Raw genomic sequence first — 19,111 nt, 5'->3', positions numbered from 1 at the left:
GGAGCCTAACAGCTGGAAAGTCTAACAGTTTGCATCGGTTAGAAATTAGATAAATTATAAAAGAAAAAGCTAATGATTTTTATCATTTGCCACAAAGTCCTGGGCCATTAGAAATTAAGTCAAGATATGAGTACTGCTCTAGGTCAGACATTTAATTGATAAGACCCCACCCCTACCTGCAGCAGCTGTATCTCATGGGCAATGAATCTTACAGCCTAGAGGAAACCCGGAGTTTGCTAAGAAGCAGTATCAGTAGCGTATGTAGTGTTTCTGAGGTCTCCAAGGTACAGGTGCCACTTGTTTTGTACTTTCATTTTGAATTTGGTAGTTGTGAGACAAATTCAGAGGCTATGGTTAGGTTCAGTGGCATTTTTAAAGCAATTCATGGTTATAGGATCTTTCCAAAATAAACATCTTTACTGCTGTTTTCAAATCCTTTTAGAAACTCTAATTCTTCTATTATGTAATAGCCAATACTTGGAAACGGTTGAAACTAAATTCAAATCTCAGGAACCCGAGAATTACAGCCTAGCGTTCCAAAAGAATAATCAATCCAGTATGGTTAACATAACCACCCCAGGTGGTGGTAGAAAAGGTAGTCTTCTCAAGGGAAAGCAGAAGGCTTTCTGTTTAAAGCCAGGAGGTAGAAGGAGTATTTTGTTACAAGGATGAGAATATAGGTGAGTTTGTTTCAAATAGGCTGGAGTGCCAGAGGGCCCAGGGAAAAAGAGCAAGAAGGGTCTGGTAGGAACGCAGAGCAGAATGGGAGAGGACGACCACCTGGAGAGTCTTGTATTGGGGAGGGGCTGAGCATGATAGGGAAGTGAGGATTCACTGGCCCTACAGGTCTCAGGGAAATCCTTTGCAATGAGGTTTGAGAACTGGCCCAAGCAAAGGTCTAGGAGGCATCAGGAATTTGAGGAAGGAAACGGTTGGCAACTTGGTCTGGAGGTACATTCCTTTCCACCCTAGCTGGTGTTAGAGACATAATGCTATTAGCAATCTTTATTCAAGTTTCTTTCATTTACTCAACATGTATTGATGGAGCATCTCTTATGTGCCGGGCACTGTGCTAGACTCCAGGGATGGTGTTACAAGACATGGGTATGGCCTCAGTCCACAGGAAGCATAAAACACAATGTGAGATATAGGCCCGTTGCTGTGGTCTGAATGTGTTCCATGTGAATTCATATGTTGAAATCCTAACCCTCAAGGCTGATAGATTACGAAGAGAAACCTTTGAGAGGTTATTAGCTCATGAGAGTAGAGGCCTCATGAATGGGATTAGTGCTCTTACAAAAGAGGCTGAAGAGAGAACTTGCTTACCCTTTTCACCATGTGGGGTTCCAAAGAGAAGGCTGCAACCCAAAAGAGGGCCATCACCCACCCCCGGCACTGGCACCCTGACATCAGACTTCCAGGCTCCAGAACTGTTAGGAATAAATGTCTGTTGTTTATACCCATTGCTCCCTCTCCCCCCGCCCAGTCTGCGATGTTTTATGGTAGCCCAAATGGACTAAGAAAAAAAAGAAATATAAGACAATTATATTGTATATGATGATAGGAGAAGTGCAGGGTGTAATGCAAATATGGGCAATTGGGGTGGGACACATAACCCAGATTTAGGAAGGTCTGGGAATCCCTCATGGAGGGGGTGCTGGATAAGCTGAGACCTAAGGTGTAAGTGTGAATTAGCTAGATGAGGAGGGGGACAAAGAACAAGGGAAGAGGAAGTAAGATTATTTTAGGCAGAGAGCAGCATGTGCAAAGTCCCAGAGACAAGAGAAAAAAAGGCTGAGACACTGAAAGAAGCTTGTTCCTGCCTTGTGGGGTGGTTGTAAGATTTAGCTGTGTCTGGCACAGAATAAGTGTCCCATAAATATCAGAAATTATTACCATGCCTAGAGCGTAGAATTGAGGGTGGGTGAGAAATAAGGCTACACAAGTAAGCAGAAACCAAAGTGGAAGTCCTGTAAGCTATGACACCAGGCATTTAGACTCAATCCAGGAGTCATTGGCAAACCACTCACAGATTGTCAATAGTAAGGGAGATTTCATGCATTTGCAAATGATGGGCTGAGACTAGCAGCAGGGAGACAAGGCAGAAGATTGATTTAATTGTGGCCTGAATAAGATAGGGGCAGTGAAGATGGAGAAACATGGATGGATCTCAAGAGATATTTAGAAGGTAGCTATGTTAGTTTTCCCAGGACTACATAACAAATTACCACACTCTTATACGTTCAAAACAACAGAAATTTGTTCTTTCAAACTTTCGGGGGTCAGAGGTTGCAGTCAAGGTGTTGATAGGGCTGGCAGTCCTTGGTGTTCCTTGGACTGGAGCAGCATCACTCCAGGAGCTCCCTGCACCATCACAGGGGCCTGCACAAGGCCTTTCCCCCTCTGTCTGGGTCTCAATTCTCCCTTTCCTTCCACCTCTTCTTTCTCATATAAGGATACCAGTCATATGATCTTGTCTGAGATCCTTAACCTAATCACATTGCAAAGATCCTATTTGCAAATAAGGTCATAGTTACCAGGGGTTAGGACTTAGATATATTTTTTGAGGGAGGGACACAATTTAATCCAATATAGTAGAATTAATGGGACATGATGATTAGCTGGACTGGGAGTGGGAGGAGCTGAAGGAGAAGGAGAAACCAAGAAAAAAACCCATGAACACCTAGTTAAGTGATGGCACCATTCACTAAAAAATAAGTAACACTGGAGGAGAAATAAGTTTGGAGAAGGAAGATGACATCTTTATTTTGGGGCACTTGTAGAAATCCAAGTGGGAATCAAGCAAGCACTAGGTCATGTAATCTGTGAGTCCAGCAGAGGGGGATGTGGGCTGGGCACACGGATTTGGGTGGTAATTGAAGCTATGGACATGGGAAAGATCGCCAAGGGAGATTTTGTAGAATAAGAAGAACCCAGATCAGAAAGTGAGTTACACAAACTTTAAGGGAAGGGACAAGAAGGGTAGCAATCAGGGAAGTAGGAGAAAAACAATAAAAGAAGTACATCTTGGAAAAATTTAGGGAAGAAAATTACCAAAGCAGGAGTAAGGTGTTTCTGAGGACTTTTGGAGAAACTAGAATGAATGAGAGGTGATGCAATGCAAAGATGGTAAAGAAGTACAATAAAACCTTGGATCACGAGTAACTTGTTGTGTGACTGTTCCACAAAACGAGCAAACATTTCTAATAAATTTTAACTTGATAAGTGAGCAATGTCTTGCAATACAAGTAGTACATGACACCGAATGTCACATGATCACAACTGAGCCAATGGTTCTTGAAATTCGCTTTGATATAGGAGTCCTTTGGATTACAAGCATGTTTCCGGAACAAATTATATTTGCAAACCAAGGTTTTACTGTATTTCAGAAAGTTTGACTTTAAAAAGCAGGAGAGAGAGATGGGCAGCTGACTCGAGATGCAGACAGAGGAATTTTTTTCTTCTTTTCAGTTTTATTTAAAATGGGAGAGACTTATGTAAAGGCTAAGTCAAGATCTTTAAGGAGGCAGGACATATGGGAGACAATCTCAGACAGGAAAAATCATCATCTCTTCTTCTAAAAGGGAGGAAGAGGGGAAAGGAAGACTCTAGAAGCAGATGTTATGATCCTTAATTTTAGAGATAAGAAAAAGTTTAAATGAAAATGTAATTTAATAATTTACTCAAGCCATACCTAATGTGTGATAGCTAATATGTGAATTTTAACTCAAGACTGTCTAGCACCTAAGGTATTTTCATGCTTGCACTGACCTCTAAAAATATAAGGCTGGAAAATAAAGAAAATAACACTTTTACAATAATTGTATACATTTTTAAAAATGTTTTTATTTATTTTTGAGACAGGGAGAGACAGAGCATGAGCAGGGGAGGGGCAGAGAGAGAGAGGGAGACACAGAATCTGAAGCCGTCTCCAGGTTCTGAGCTGTCAGCACAGAGCCCGACATGGGGCTCGAACTCACAGACCGTGAGATCATGAGACCTGAGCTGAAGTAGGATGCTTAAACGACTAAGTCACCCAGCTGCCCCTTTGTATACATTTTAAAATTTAATTTATTTTCAAGCAAGATGGTACCTGAGAAAAAGCTTTAATTAGATGATAATTCAAAGATATGCCTTCATTTGGGGAGCAATTCTGAAAGACTTTCTGGGTTTCCATAGGGTTTCAGAGGGTAAAGCCACTAGTTGTTTCAGATTTCTAATTTCACTTCCAATAGATTTACCCCTAGCACAGGATTTACATTTATTAGCACTTACACCATTTGGTTTTGAGGCACAAGGATAGAGATGCAATGTCAGAGACTATTGTCCCGAGAATTTGGGCAAGAGCTAAGAGAGAGAGGGGGGTGGGGGTAGTTCATGAATAAGTGCATGCAGTGATGTTAACTCTAAGCTCTGGGATCAAAAACTTAAGCAGAGAGCATAGCATAAAACTGGAGCAGGGGAACCCAAGTAAACCTATCCATAGTCCCAAGTCTCTGACAGAAGAGTCTCTACTATCTGGACCCTGGAACAACTCAAAGTAAGTCTGTTTTTACCTGGACAGGATTCTTACAAGGCATGGGGGGTAAAGTTATTTCGCTTCCCTCTCAGGAAATGTTTATACTTTTTTTCCAACCATGAGGAACATGACATTGGGGATATGCCAAGAATTGTCACCAAAAGCAGTGAAGGAAGAGGGGTTGGCATATAGTACGATGGCACAACAGAGAAGGTTCAGGAGAGGGAGGTGGACCTCGCAATGCCTGGCTCTGCCCTCCTTGTGGAAACTTGGGTAAGTCACTTACCTTCTCTGAGCTTCAGGATCCTCATATGTTAGATGGGGATAAATGAGAGTAAAAACAGGATCTACCTCATAGGTTCCTATGAGAATAAGATGAGATAATCCATATAAAGTACTTAGAAAAAAAGGGCTCAACAAATGTTTGTTACTATTAGTAAGTGTTACCAACAGTGTGACTTCAGTCAAGTGGCTTAAATTTTTTGCTTTTATTTCCTTAGCTATAAAATGATGAATAGAACTAGGTGATACTATAGATTTCTTTACAATTTTAGAATTATGATGTTGCATGTATTATTTCTTAAGGTGATAGCAAAGAAATAAACTTCTCTGTGGTAGCCACCAGGTGGCAACAGTGAAGAATTTAACTGTCATCCCATTTTGGGGGAAAACTAAACTAGTTTTTCAGTATACAACTCAAAACACAAACAAAAACCTGTTTAATAATCCTTAATTCTTATTTCAAGGGAGCTACTGTTAATATTTTGATGTATAACCTTCCATCCAGGTTATTTCTCCACCTATATATGTAAATAATTATTTAAAAATTTTACATAAATGAGGACACTGCTAGATACACTGTTTTATAATCAGCTTTAAAAACAAACAAACATAGAAATATATGGTGAATACCTCCCATAGCAATTAATGTAGTTCTACATAATTCTCAAAGCTTCCATGGTATTCCACAGGTATTTGTTTAAGCCATGATTGGTTGGAACCATTCTCTACTTGTGAAACACCGATTGTTCCTGTTGTTTTGGCATTACAGACACTGCTTTAATAAACAGTTTTGCCGTATTGTCTATTTCTTAGGAAAAAATTCTAGCAATGGTACATCTGAGCTAAAGGGTATATCCTTTTTTTTTTTTTTTTTTTTTTTTAAAGCTTTGGATATATACCACCAATTTGTCTTTTCCTACGTTTTTGTGTCTGGTAGAGCAAGGTCCCTTATCAGTACCTTTCTTCAGAATTTAATTCACTGTTCTACAGCATTTATTCTTCCTGATGACATTTAAAATCTTTTTGTCAAGTCTTCTTCCCCCTTTCCCCTAAAACTTTAGGGTTTTGATTGATACTGTGTTAACTTCATAGATTAACTTACGGGGAATTCTTACAATATGTTTTTCCATTCAACAACATGGTGTACTTCTTTATTTATTCAGTTCTTTTGTCAGTAAAATTTGAATGTTATTTAGTTTTGGATATCTTATATTTTTTTGTTATTTATAATTATGATCTTTTTCTGTATTTTTCAAATGGCTTTTGCTATCTGTAGAAATACTATTGTGGTTTTATAATTGGTCTCATTACTGAACTCATTTGATTATCCTAATATTCTTCAATGTTTCCATTCACTCATTCTATAAATATTTATTGGGTACTTACAGTGTGCCAGGCACTATTCTGGGTCCTGGAAATAAGGAAAAAAATCTGTTCTTAAGATCTTTATAGGGGTTCCTGGGTGGCTCAGTCGGTTGAGCATCTGACTTCGGCTCAGGTCATGATCTCGTGGTTCATGGGTTCGAGCCCCATGTCGGGCTCTGTGTGGGCTCAGGGCCTGGATTCTGTCTCCCTCTCTCTCTGCACCTCCCCATGTCATGCTCTATCTCTGTCAAAAATAAATAAAACATTAAAAAAGAAGAAAGATCTTTCTACTCTCCCGAGAGGAAATACTAAACAAACAAACATATGACAGGGTGATAAGTGCTAAGAAGTTGGGGGAAGCATAATAAGGGATAGAAAGTGACCGTGAAAAATACTATTTCAGATAATGTGTTCCAATAAGCACCCTCTGAGAAGTTCAAGTCTGAGGAAAGACCTAAAATGATGTTGCTTTTCTTGGGTTTTGCAGGTAGATATTTTATATCATCATGCTCTTTCTCATCTACAGTAGGATTTCCATGTCTGTGGAGGATTGTCCAGCAGCAAAACCAAAGATTTAGTCTATAAAGGGAGCCTCCAAGGTTCCCAAAGTTCCTGGATTTAAATAATGGCTCCACAGATCCTTTCAGCCAAAATCCCAACTGGATTTTAGAGGCACAGACTTCAGTGTGCTCCTGGTAAGTCTGCTCCCTCTACACTCCCGCCACCCCATCGCGTCTTCCTACTTTATCAGTATAAACTGCCTAAGAGAACAATCCCAAGGGACTAAATTACATCTACAAACTGCTTAAAGAACAATCTCAACAAGCTGTAATTATACCTCCCTTTAAAAAAATGAGATATAACCCCATCATATCTCATATGTCTATTTACCTCTTTTTTAAAGTTTTATTTCTTTATTTTGAGGTGGGGGCAGGGAGAGGAGAGAGAGAATCCCAAGCAGGATCCGCATTGTCACAGCACAGAGCCCAACATGGGGCTCGATCCCACCAAACGTTGAGATCATGACTGGAGCCGAAATCAAGAGTCAGACGCTTAACCGACTGAGCACCCAGGCACCCCCTATTTGCCTCTTTTAACAGGTCAAGTTCATATACAGATTCTTTTTTCTTTTTAAGTTTATTTATTTATTTATTTATTTATTTATTTATTTTTTTTTTTGAGAGAGAGAGAGAGCAGGGGAGGGGTAGAGAGAGAGAGAACCCCAAGCAGGCTCTGTACTCTCAGCACAGAGCCCAATGTGAGGCTCGAACCCCCGAATTGCGGGATCATGACCTGAGGTGAAATCAAAAGTCAGTGTCCTAAGCAACTGACCCACCCAGGTGTCCCCACATACAGATTCCCACAATGCTTTGCTCTAATCTAGCCTAACTTCCCATTTCTTTTAATCTATTTGATTCTTCCATTGTGCTGAGATCAAATTCCCTATATCTTTAACATTTTTTTAAACATTCCCTTTATCCTCTTACTCTAACCAAAAACTCAGCCATTTCCTGAAAACATGGCTTCCTCTGCAATACTTTCAAGTTGTGTGTGGGTTTTAGTCCCTCACTCCCCTAAACAAAGAGCCTACAGATGAACGAGGTGTCTTGCTTTCTCCCTATTGGCAATTCCACACCTTCTCTCTTCCTTTCTAAAATCCTGTACCCTTAGGCATGTACCATTATTCTACATCATTCATTCTCCCTTCTTCAGTCATCTACTGCCCTGGTAGTCCTTCCCTCTTATCACAAAAGAGTTCAACATGTGATGTCCTGTCCTTCTCTTCACTGCTACTCCTGTCATTATTCTTGACATCAACAGTCCATCCAGTACCTGATCTATGGCCCTACATGATCTGGCCTCCGCCTACTTTAACTTGATTCTGCCACTCTTAAGACAGAAACAGGAGTGTCTGAGAGTGTATTCTTCTAGTGAGCTAGCAGGTTAGCCTGCCATAGTTTCATACATATTTACTGACAGAAGTCACCAAACTCATGGGCTAGGGGCATAGAAGATTAGTTATTCACAGCAAACAGCATTTATAGCAATATCTTGTGTCAATTCTTCATGCCCCAATTCCCGCAGGTGATAGGATGAGGGCCAGATGTACATGCAGTGGGTTGCATTACAGGAGAATAATTCTGAATTTGGGAGTCTTTAAGCTTTTCTCAAGGCTGCTGGTTACTGGATCATTCCTCCCTCAGGAGAGATTACTCACTATCTTGAAATGTAAGCAAATTCCCTCTAGAGGAGAAGAGAAAGGCATTTCTAGATTTATTATTCTGGAATGTAATAAACACTGTGGGGTGTTTTGTTTTTTTGTTTCTTTTTGGTAGATATTTACATTAGTATGCCCTTTCCTACCCACAGACTGCTACTCTAAACCTACCCAGGTTGATTGTCTGCTAATATAAAAACATCAATATTCTTGACAGAATTTAAACAAGACCTTGAGTCTCAAAACAGCATATTCAAAATGTCCAGGATACAATCCACAATTATTATGCATACTAAGAACCAGAAAAATCACAATTTACATGGGGAAAAAAGATGCCAACATTGAGAGGATTGAGAGATGATAGAATTATGTGAGAAAAGGCCTTAAAGCAGTTATTTGTTGGGAGATGATTTTCCATTCATCTCTTGTATTTCCACATGTCTTTTGGGCAAAGGCATTAACAGGTTTTTTCCCGGATTATCTTTTCAGGGATGCTTGTACTTTAAACATCCGTGGAAGACAGAGATAATATCTTCCTGTGAGGACAAGGGTGAATTTGTTTGCTGTCCAGGATAAAAAAGATCGTCTCTTTTCATGGCACAGTCGGATAGGTTTGCTAGCCTCTTATTACAGGTTGGAGTTTCCCATAGACTTCCTTTCTTATAACGCAACTCACTTCATGTACAGGATCACCTTGTCCTCTGTGGGAACTGGGACTTAGGAATCTAGCATAAATGTTGAAATTCTGCTTCCTGCTACTTCTGTGGCTAATAGATTCTTCTTTGTTTCTGACCCAGGAGACTCATGTCTTCTGCCGTTATCCATGAAACTATGGTGGCTTAACTTATTAATTTGCAAGTTAAGGTAAAACCTCAGACCTTCAAAGTTCTTGACTATTATAAAAAATTCTCTTATAAGCAATCAAATGCACTTTTGAAACCAGTGGAAAAATAGAAAGTATCAGCAAAGAAATGGAAAATACAATGAAAAGCCAAGTGGTTATTTTAGAATTGAAAACTATAGTAGCCAAAAATGTAAGAATTCAATGGATACTCTCATTAGCAGAGTGGAGATGACAGAGAAAAGCATCAGTGAACTTGCAAATAAAGCAATAGAAATTATCCAATCTGAACAACAGAGAGAAAAAAATATTGGTTAAACAGTGAATAGAATCTGAGGGACTTGTGGGACGATAATAAAAGGTGCTGAAAATTTTTGAATAAATATTCAGATTTGACAAAAGACATAAATATAGATTCAAGAAGTTCATGGGGCGCCTGGGTGGCACAGTCGGTTAAGCGTCCGACTTCAGCCAGGTCACGATCTCGCGGTCCGTGAGTTCGAGCCCCGCGTCAGGCTCTGGGCTGATGGCTCAGAGCCTAGAGCCTGTTTCCGATTCTGTGTCTCCCTCTCTCTCTGCCCCTTCCCCGTTCATGCTCTGTCTCTCTCTGTCCCCAAAATAAATAAACGTTGAAAAAGAAAATTAAAAAAAAAAAAAAAGAAATTCAACAAAGCCCACACATGATGATCACAAAGAAATCTCTGCCCAAATATATGGTAATTGAAATGCTGAAAAATAAAGACAAAGTCTTGAAAGCAGCCAAGAAGAACAATGTATTATCTGCAGGGTAACAATCTGACTACAGATTGCTTATCAGGAACCATGCAATCCAGCAGAAAGTGGCACAACATTTTTAAAGTGCTGAAAGAAAATAATGGTCAACACGTAACAGCATAATCCAGTGAAAATATCTTCCAGAAATTCAGGGGAAATAATAGCATTCTTAGATGCAGAAAACTAAAAGAATTCATTGCCAGTAGACCTGTTCTAAAAAAATTGCTACGGGAAATTCTTCAGACAGAAGATAAGTATCCTGGAAGGAAACTTGAAACACCAGCAATGAAGGAAGAGCACCAGAAATGGTAAATTGCCTGTAGAAGTACAGTAGAGAATTCTCCTCCTGAGTTCTTGAAAATATGTTTGACGTTGAAAGCGAAAGCTACAACAGTGTTTCAGGGAGTTTTCCACACATGTCGGTGTAATTGATGACAACTCTAACATAAAGAGGAGAGGGTGTGTGGGCCTCTTGAAATGTAAAAATTCTACATTTCACTTGAAATGTAAAAATATATGTATTGATTCTAAGTAGGTTTTAAAATTTTAAATACATGTATTTGCATTCCTCGAACTTTGTTTTTGCCTCAGGGTCTTTGTGGTTCCCTTTGCCTGCAAAACCATTACCCCATATATACACATCACTCGCTACCTCACTTCATTTGTGTCTCTGCTTAGATACCAGTTTCTCAAAGAAGTCTTCCCTTACCACCCATATAAGATAACTACCTCTTCCAGGCATGCTGTCACTTCTTATCTTGCTTTATTTTTCTTCTTTCATTTATCATTAACCAAAATTGCACTATATTCTTGTTAAAATGTTTCTCTCTTCCTCTAGCATACAGGTTTTCCATGAAGGCAATGGTTTGCCTCACTGTCTTCAGTATACTCAGTGCCTAGGCCAGTGTACTGGTTTTTCATTTGCTTAACCTATCAAAACTGAGAAGGTTGCATGGAAATTCGCCACCCTCTGTAGGGTTTTTTTTTTTTCTGTACGTATTCCAAGCCCATTTTTATTAGTTACGAACAGGTTTAGAATTATTTTATCTTAGGGTGCATGGGTGACTCAATCAGTTAAGTGTCTGACTCTTGATTTCAGCTTGGGTCATGATCCTGGGGTCATGGGATCAAGCCTTGCATCGGGCTCCATGCTGAGTGTGGAGCCTGCTTGAGTTGGTTGAGATTCCCTCTCTCTCTCTCTCTCTCTCTCTCTCTCTGCCCCTCTCCCAGTTTCAGCGTACTCTCTCTCTCTCTAAAATAAAAAAATAGGGGTGCCCTAGGTGGCTCAGTCAGTTGAGTGTTTGATTTCAGCTCAGGTCATGAGCTCATGTTCATGGGTTCGAGCCCTATGTTGGGCTCTGTGTTTATAGTTCAGAGCCTGGAGTCTGCTTTGGATTTTGTGACTCCCTCTCTCTCTGCTCTCCCTTGCTCGTGCTCTCTGTCTCTCAAAAAACGTTAAAAAAATTTTTTTTAACAAAATGAAAAAATGAAAAAATAAGGAATTATTTTATCTTCCCGGTGAATGAAACCTTTTTTTAAAAAAAAATTAATGATCCTTTCCATTTCTTTTAAAAAAATATATTTTTCTTTTTTCTTTTTTTAAATTTTATGTATTATTTTGAGAGAGAAGGGTAGGGAGTGAGGAGGGACAGAGAGGGAGAGAGAGAATCCCAAGCAGGCTCTGCACTGTCAGTGTGGAGGAGCCTCATGCAGGGCTCGAACCCAAGAACCGTGAGATCATGACCTGAGCAAAGTCAGTCACTTAACCAACTGAGCCACCCAGGCGCCCCTCATTGTTCTTTTTTCTTTTTTTTTTTTTAGTTTATTTATTTTGAGAGAGACAGAGAGACAGTAAGAGAGACAGCATGCAAGAGCAGGAGAGGCAGAGAGAGAGAGGCAAAGAGAGAGACTCTGCAATGTCAGTGTAGAGCCTGATGTGGGGCTTGAACTCACGAACCATGAGATCATAACCTGAGTTGAAAACCAAGAGTCAGATGCTTAACTGACTAAGCCATCCAGGCGCCCCTGTGATTTTAATTGCTGGGTTTTTTTGGCAAGTGGCTTTCTCTCTGGCTGCTTTTAAGATATTTTTGTGTGTGTGTGTGAGTTTTTCAATTTCTTTACAGTGTGTTATGTATTTCTTTTTATTTATCCTGTTTTGGTTATGTTGTGATTCTTGAACCCCTAGGTACATGTTTTTCATCATTACTGCAAAAGTCATGGTACTATTTCTTTAAATATTGCCTCATATAACAGTGGTTACCAGTGGGAGGTAGGGGACAGGGCTTGACTGACAAGGAACATGAGAGAACTTTCTGGGGTGATGGATATATTGTATTTTTTGATAGGAGTTTGTGTTACACCAGTATATGCACTTGTAAAAACTCAGTGAATGGTGCATTTAAGATTTGTACATTTTATTGTACATAAATTGTACCTGGGGAGGGGTGTCTGGGTGGCTCACTTGGCTGAGCATCTGAACCTTGATTTTGGCTCAGGTCATGATCCTAAGGTTGTGAGATCAAGCCCTGCATCCAGCTCTGCACTGAGTGCAGAGCCTGTTTGAGATTCTTTCTCTCTCTCCCTCTGCCCCTCTTCCCCTCTCTCTCAAATTAAAAATAAACAAACAAACAAATAAATTTTACCTAGGGGAAAAAACCTATAAAGCAATTTGAACACTAGTTAATGGTAAACATAGTGAAATCTTTAAGTATGACATCTGCCAACTTACCTAAAATGGATAAAAAAATATAATGCATGGGGGGGCCTGGGTGGCTCAGTCAGTTTAGCCCCGGACTTTAGCTCAGGTCATGATCTCATGGTTCCTGGGTTCAAGTCCTGCATCAGGAGCTCAGAGCCTGGAGCCTGCTTCAGATTCTGTGTCTCCCTCTCACTCTGCCTCTCCCCTGCTTGCACTCTCTTTCTCTCAAAAATAAACATATATATATATATATATATATATATATATATATATATATATATATGTATATATATATATAATGCATTGATGGATGGGTAGGAGAATGGGTAAATGATGTCGTTTATGAGACAAAATGTTAATTCTAATTCTAGAATGTAGATGCTGGATATAAATATTTGCTGTACAATTTCTCCACTTTTCTGTATGTTTGAAGTTTTACAGAATTTGGGGGGAAAATATTGTTTGTCTTTTATTCTATCCTCCTTAGATTCCAATTAGTTATGTGATAGACTCTCTCATCCAAGTTTCCGTTTTTTTAAATATCTCTTCCATATTTTTAGTTCCTTGTCTCTCTATAGTATATTCTAGATTATTTCTTCGGGTATATCTTCTCATTTATTAATTCTCTCTTTATCTGTATCTAATTTGCTCTCTAATCTTTCTATTGAGTTTTGTCAGTTTGACAACTGTATTTTTAATGTCTAGAAAGTCTCTCCTCTCCTACCTGCCTCCCAGCATACCTATTAATTCTTGGTAGTCTCTTGCTCATCTTTGTGATTACATCTTATACTTTTTGAAACATTTGGAACATAGATATTCTGTACTCTGTCAATTCCACCATCTATGGCCTTGGAGTTACATATCTACTGAATGTTATTCCTGCAGATACTCATAATAGTTTGGCTTCTTGGTGCTTGGAGTTCTTTGATTGTGAGCTTATTGCTTCACCCTAATTTTGAAAGTCTTCTTGACCTAAGTTGGGATGTTTTCTTCCAGAGAGGTTTTGTTTCTTTTTCTGCTCATAGCCAGAAAATTTGAAGCCAGACTTCAAATTAATTCAAAATGAGCACCTCGTATGTATGGCTTTTCCACTTGGTAGTTTAGGACTCTGTATCTGGATTCCAGTTGTTATAGACACATGTTCTCCTATCTGCTTGCTGATCAGCCTGGGCTAAGGGTTTGTGTGTATGTGATAGTAGTGGGAATTCCTTAGGATATTCTCAATCTCTTGGGGACCAATAATGCCTCATAGAGCATTCTCATGCAGATTATAGCTGTTTGGCAGGAGGGTCCCTCAAAGAACTTTACTAGCCATACTTCTAGAAAATGTCTGATATTCTTTACTAGTATCCTTCAATTCTTAATTGACCAAAGATTTTAAAATTGGATATGGATGTTAAACTTTAGATCAGATATCTTTTTGGAATCTGTAAAGACAATGACAGATTTTTCTTCTCTAAGCTGTTTATTAAGAATTGTTCTATCTCCTAGATTCATTGCTTGCTCTAAAACTGGAACTAAGCTCTTTAAACATTTTTCCTTTGCCAGCTGGCACGGTGTTAAGCTAGGTCAGTAGAGGGTGCTGGTAAGAATTTTCCTTCCTTGTTCTTGCTTGCTTGCTTGGCTGGCACTTGCAATACACATAGCTTCTCTGGCACCCCCCATCCTTTGCCTGGCTCCTGCAGTATGGGCAATTTGTCCAGTACCCAGCAGCTTCCCCAGGCCCACCTTCAGACTGTTTTGTAGCAGAGTGGCTTCTGCAAGATACCTACCCATGAACAGCTTTCTCTGGCACCCTAGCAGGTGGACTTTCAGCAAGTTCCAAAGGGTGGATTACCAGCATGTTTCACTGGCACAGTACCATAGCAAATTCTCTAACAGTCATTAAGCAGGGTCTTTTCCGCTATAACAAGGTCTAGATCTCAGCCTGGAGCTGGGATCAGCAGGTGTGTATGTGTTCTTTGGGGAGTCTATCTTAGCCCTAGGGGTAGTTAACTACTTCTTATATCTGATATCCCTACAATATTTAAGAGTTCTCTTTATCTTCTACTAGTTAAATCCCTTATCTCAAACCCATCACAGTTAATAATTATTGAACATTACATGGCCAAATTACTATGTAGTTTCTATTTCCTGACTGAACCCTAATACAATTTTCATCTATTTTTAAATTTATTGTAAATTAAAGGAAAAAAAATCTCCCAGTTTGTGGCCTACCTTGGTGAATGTTCCGTGTGCATTTTGAAATAAATGTGTACTCTGCCATGGTTTGATGTAATTCTAAATACCAATTAGGTCAGATTGGTTGATAATATTGTTCAAGTCCTCTTTATCATTACTGATTTTTAAAATCTACCCGTTTATCAAATACTGAGAAGGAAATGTTGAAATCCAGCTATAATTGTGGATTTGTCTATTTCTCTTTTCCGTCTTGTCCATTTTTAGTTCATGTAATTTTAAGCTTTGTTGCTGTATCTTCTTGATGAATTGATTTATATTATGAAGTGTCCCTCTTTATCTCTTGTCCTGAAGATGGGCCAAATTCCTTTTCCTGAACTCAACTTTATCTGGTATTAGTGTAGATACTCCAGCTTTATTCTGTTTGTATATCTTTTTCCATCATTTTACTTTGAACTTATCTGTGTCTTTATGTTGATGATGCCTTTTTTCTTCTGTAGTTAGTAGTACATAATTAGGCCTTGCTTTTGCATTTATTTTTAATCATAGTGTTTAGACCATTTACAATTAATTTAATTTTTGATACATTGTTTTCTATTTGTCCAATCTACATTTTGTTTATTTTTCCTTTTGTCTTCTTTTGGACTAATTTGTGGTATTCCATTTTTTAAAAAATTAAAAAAAAATTTTTTTTAACGTTTATTCATTTTTGAGAGACAAAGAAAGAGCATGAGTGGGGAAGGGGCAGAGAGAGGGAGACACAGAACCTGAAGCAGGCTCCAGGCTCCTAGCTGTCAGCACAGAACCTGACATGGGGCTCAAACTCATGAACCATGAGATCATGATCTGAGCTGAAGTTGGACGCTCAACCAACTGAGCCACCCAGGCGCCCCTGTGGTATTCCATTTTAATTTCTCTGCTGGCTACTTAGCTATGCTTATTTGTTTTATTATTTTAGCTTTTGTTCTAAGTTTTACCATATGAATCTTTAATTTATCACAATCTACTTCCAAGTACTATCATACTACAACACATATAATGTAAGATATACAGTGGAACCTTGAACAATGCAGGGTTAGAGGTGACAACCCCCTTCTTCTCTGGTACTCTGTTAAATAATTTCCACAAATTGGGTCTTTTTGTTAACCATAGTATCTTTTGCAACTCATATAGTACCTTTCTCTCATGTGGTAGGTGCTCAATAAAATATTTTTATGAGAACATGGAGTTATACATTGTTTTCTTTTATATTTAAAATTCCCTTTGGGGACATCTGGCTGGCTCAGTCAGCAGAGCATGTGACTCTTGATCTCTGGGTTGTGAGTTCAAGCCCGACATTGGGAGTAGAGCTTACTTAAAATAAAATTCCCTTTGAATCTGAGTTTAATTCCTTTTTCCTCCCTAACATCTTCTCTCTGGTTTAAAAATCCTTGCTATTTTTATTTTGCCGTATTTATTTTATTGATCATTGCGAAGAACCAGCCCTTTCCTTTTTTGATCTGTTTTGTGTTTCTGGATTTAATTCTAAAACTCAGTAAGCTAACCTATAAAATTATAATGGCAATTTACTATTTAGGTACTAAAGTTAAATTCTGCTACTTAAACTGTAATATCTTTTTTATGATATTACATAAATATCATGGTAATCTGGTGGAGGCCAATAAGACCAATGCTGTACTTCTCTGGGGAATTAGAGTTCTGTCTTTAAGAGAGAGATGACTCACACTATCAGTCAGGATGTACAGGTAATCAGAATTGTGAGAAGGGCCCTTATATAGGCCATGCTTTTCCATTAGTGGGAAGGGGGCACAATTTTGCCCCCCAAGGGCTTTTGGTAATGTCTAGAGATTTAGGTTGTTACAATTAGGAATGGAATACCACTGGCATGTAGTTGGTACTAGCCAGAGATGCTGCTAAACATCCCACAATGCACAGGTCAGCTTCCCGTAACAAAGAATTACCTGGCTCAAAATGTCAACAGTGCCAAGACTGAATGCCCTTAACTAGGCAAGCAAGAAAACTATCCTTTGTCCTCTGTGCTCAGGCCTGAACTGAAGAGTGAACTGTCTAGGAGCTATTCCTTGGTTAAGATCAGTTTAAGAGTGGCCTCTGCCACAGGGAGGTGACATCTCTGTAGCAAAAAAACAATGCTGAAGACTACCCTTATTTTATGTTTCTTCTTTTTCTTCGTCGTCCTTTTTTTTTTTTTTTTTTTAAGTAGGCCTTCACGCCCAGGATGGAGCCCAACATGGGACTTGAACTCACAATCTTGAGATCAAGACCTGAGCTCAGATCAAGAGTTGGACGCTTAACCCACTGAGCCACTCAGGTTCCCCTTATTTTATGTTTCTAATACTCATTCAGTTTTTTCTATTAGAAAAGTATTTTTAAATATATATCTAAACAAATACCCTAAATAAATTATAAATCTATAAATCAAAATAAATACCCTAAACCATTTATAATGTTCAAGATGAAGTTGGACTGCTAAAGATTCAAATTTAGTCTCTTCTCAGCTATGTAGCAAAGTATTAAGAAAAAGTTACATCCTTCTACTTTGAGGTCAGGTGGTCGTGACAGCAAGGAGTGAAGAATTCCAAGGACAAAATGAATTCTCAGAAAATACAGCTGCAAATCCATCCACTCTTCCCAATAGTAGAATCTCCAAGTATCAAACCTAGAAGGTCTGGGATTATTCACTTAAGAGTGGTATATACCTCAGTCACACAGAGTCTCTCAAACTGCAGGCTGAAAATGCAAAACTCCTGATAACAATGTCAAGTGTCTATAGTATTTTTTTCTGTTTAAGTAGTATTGAAGCGTGTATAATTGGTAAAGGGCTCAAACTGACAAACTTCACGCAAGAAATTTCTCACTTCACTAACTTATTCATCATTTGCTGAATAACAATGAGCTTTCTTGATAGTCAAGAGCTGACAATCTGGCTGGTAGGACACAACACATAATTACACAACTTAAACAGTGAAAATAAGTTTCAAATACCAAATGAGTAATACCCCCCAAAGTGTACTAGTTTTAGAATAAAGCAAAGAACATTCTAAGCCAAAGGAATCAGGAAAACCTTCACAGAGATAAAACTTTTGAAATATGAATAGGATTTGGAAAAACAAACAAGAAAAGGGATTTCTGATAGTTTAGCGAGAGCTAAACTGAAAAGGTCTGAATATAAAAGAACAAGGGTCTTAGGGTGCAAAGATACTGCTTTTTTTTTTTTTTTACTCATCCTTTGAAATTACCTGATTATCCACAGCTTTGAATTCTTCAACTGCTTTTTGTCTTACATCTTCAGCTTCTCTCCTTTGAATGGGACAGGTAGAGTAAATGAGAGGAATACATTCCAAGGCCCTCTAATAGTTTGGGAAATGATTAATTTTCGTGATAACAACCTCACAAATAAACAATTCGAATCTGAAAGTTTCTCTAGCAGGAAAGTGAATAAATGTAATTGGCATACACATTCAAGCAGACGGGTAAACTTTTCTCCCTGGCTAACATAGCTTGGCATATCAGTGACTGGACAGTTTTTCTACTGCAACAGAAATTACTATATATTAAGGCTTTTGCAAATTCCTGTTAATTCTGGGCACACTCGGGTTCTACCTCTAATTTCTTCTGACTACATTTTCATGTAATCTAATAGAATAAGCAGTTTATCCCCTTTCCTAGAACTCTGGAGTGCTCTACCATTCCTCTCACTCTATTTAAATCCTGCCGTGTCCTCCTCTCCATAGCCCCTGACTTTACGAACGACATAACCATTTGCTCAAACAGAAAAAAATACAGTCTTGTTTTTGCAAAACAACACAACTTTTCACAAAAAGTAGAGTTCGCACATTTGGGCCTTTTGTGCTTGTTAATGTATGATAGGTTTCCTCTGAAGAATTCACAGTAATCCAGAGAAGATTCTTTAAGGTTGAGTGGTCCCGTCTAATAATGTTTTCCTTAAATAGCGTGCCGAAGACAACTACGTGCACTCTAATATTTACCGACATGCAGGCACTAAGACGTAACTAGGGCACAATGGGTTTTATTCTCGCTAGAGAGGGCGTCTGGTGAAGACTCCCCCCCGTTCAATACCCCCGAGTGGCCCGCATGGGATCTGCTCTACTTTCTGGACCTGGGGCATTAGCCAAACGAGCCCAGGGCACCAGAGTCCCGTGGATACCCTCACTTGGCCTAAGGGGTGTCCTCTGTGCCAAGGCGGCAGGCGGC

The 19,111-nt window shown here is 39.0% G+C and overlaps 1 long non-coding RNA gene across 2 annotated transcripts in view; it reads right to left on the bottom strand.

Moving 5' to 3' along the window:
• LOC109498971 overlaps positions 1–18,941 on the bottom strand; it is a 39,818-nt gene extending 20,877 nt beyond the window's left edge. The window contains exons 1-3 of one of the 2 annotated variants that reach the window (XR_006596744.1): positions 18,136–18,941; positions 6,188–6,212; positions 4,806–4,881 (exon numbers count right to left, since the gene is read on the bottom strand). This is a non-coding gene — a long non-coding RNA (uncharacterized LOC109498971). The remainder of the gene's footprint in view (positions 1–4,805; positions 4,882–6,187; positions 6,213–18,135) is intronic. The other variant, XR_006596743.1, reaches the window with a different exon arrangement.
• Positions 18,942–19,111: the final 170 nt, after the last annotated feature.

This window comes from Felis catus, chromosome B1, assembly GCF_018350175.1.
Source record: "Felis catus isolate Fca126 chromosome B1, F.catus_Fca126_mat1.0, whole genome shotgun sequence".
Lineage (NCBI taxonomy): Eukaryota > Metazoa > Chordata > Mammalia > Carnivora > Felidae > Felis > Felis catus.
The sequence above is the reverse complement of the archived record's forward strand: the minus strand, read 5'-3'. Positions and strand labels throughout refer to the sequence as shown.